Source organism: Rattus norvegicus, chromosome 2, assembly GCF_036323735.1.
Source record: "Rattus norvegicus strain BN/NHsdMcwi chromosome 2, GRCr8, whole genome shotgun sequence".
Taxonomy (NCBI): domain Eukaryota; kingdom Metazoa; phylum Chordata; class Mammalia; order Rodentia; family Muridae; genus Rattus; species Rattus norvegicus.
The window spans coordinates 101741922-101743688 of record NC_086020.1 but is presented as its reverse complement, the minus strand read 5'-3'; the positions used below and the strand labels follow the sequence as shown (position 1 = coordinate 101743688).

General features: G+C 40.8%; 1 pseudogene; it reads left to right on the top strand.

The window, feature by feature from the left end:
- The first annotated feature begins 633 nt into the window (after positions 1–633).
- LOC120101249 (small nucleolar RNA SNORA44) lies at positions 634–741 on the top strand (annotated as a pseudogene).
- The last annotated feature ends 1026 nt before the right edge of the window (positions 742–1767 follow it).

The following is a 1767-nucleotide window of genomic DNA, read 5'->3' as shown; positions in this document are numbered from 1 at the left end:
AAACCCAGGATAGCTAAAACTATCCTCAACAATAAAAGGACTTCAGGGGGATTCACTATCCCTGAACTCAAGCAGTATTACAGAGCAATAGTGATAAAAACTGCATGGTATTGGTACAGAGCAGACAGATAGACCAATGGAATAGAATTGAAGACCCATTAATGAACCCACACACCTATGGGCACTTGATTTTTGACAAAGGAGCCAAAACCATCCAATGGAAAAAGGAAAGCTTTTTCAGCAAATGGTGCTGGTTCAACTGGAGGACAACATGTAGAAGAATGCAGACCGATCCATGCTTATCACCCTGTACAAAGCTTAAGTCCAAGTGAATCAAGGACCTCCACATCAAACCAGACACACTCAAACTAATAGAAGAAAAACTAGGGAAGCATCTGGAACACATGGGCACTGGAAAAAATTTCCTGAACAAAACACCAATGGCTTATGCTCTAAGATCAAGAATCGACAAATGGGATCTCATAAAACTGCAAAGCTTCTGTAAGGCAAAGGACACTGTGGTTAGGACAAAACGGCAACCAACAGATTGGGAAAAGATCTTCACCAATCCTACAACAGATAGAGGCCTTATATCCAAAATATACAAAGAACTCAAGAAGTTAGACCGCAGGGAGACAAATAACCCTATTAAAAATGGGGTTCAATGCCAGAGTAACGGAGAGACTTTGACAGCCCAGGTTATCACAGTGCCTGCTGTTGCCACTCAGCTCTCCTATATGTTTTTCCACTGGAGTTATGAGCTGCCTGTCCTTCTGTCCTGTGGTATTCAAAACAAACTTTCCTTCTGCAGTGTGCACTTGGGCGGTTCTTGGAAGAGTGAGGAGACAGCCTGTCAGCCTCTGCTCATTAACCTAAGGACAATGTGATCAGTGAGGTGGCCATCTTGTGATTTGGTCTGCATTATTTGTTGGAAAAATGCCACAAGAAGATCACACTGGGATTTAGAAGTTTCTGGCTAATACTTAGCCAGGTAGCCTTTTGTGGCCAGATTGGTCTACAAAGAGAAACAGCATTTTGGAAAAGTGAAATACCTTTGTAACCTAACATGCAATTGGTTCAATAAAGACTTCAAATTTCAAAAAAAAAAAAAAAAAACAAAAAAACAAAAAAACAAACAAAAAAAATGGGATTCAGAGCTAAACAAAGAATTCACAGCTGAGGAATGCCGAATGGCTGAGAAACACCTAAAGAAATGTTCAACATCTTTAGTCATAAGGGAAATGTAAATTAAAACAACCCTGAGATTTCACCTCACACGAGTGAGAATGGCTAAGATCAAAAACTCAGGTGACAGCAGATGCTGGCAAGGACGCTTAGAAAGAGGAACACTCCTCCATTGTTGGTGGGATTGCAGACTGGTACAACCATTCTGGAAACCAGTCTGGGGTTCCTCAGAAAATTGGACGTTGAACTGCCTGAGGATCCAGCTATACCTCTCTTGGGCATATACCCAAAAGATGCCCCAACATATAAAATAGACACATGCTCCACTATGTTCATCGCAGCCTTATTTATAATAGCCAGAAGTTGGAAAGAACCCAGATGCCCTTCAACAGTGGAATGGATACAGAAAATGTGGTACATCTACACAATGGAATATTACTCAGCTATCAAAAACAATGACTTTATGAAATTCGTAGGCAAATGTTTGGAACTGGAAAATATCATCCTGAGTGAGCTAACCCAATCACAGAAAGACATACATGGTATGCACTCATTGATAAGTGGCTATAAGCCCAAATGCTT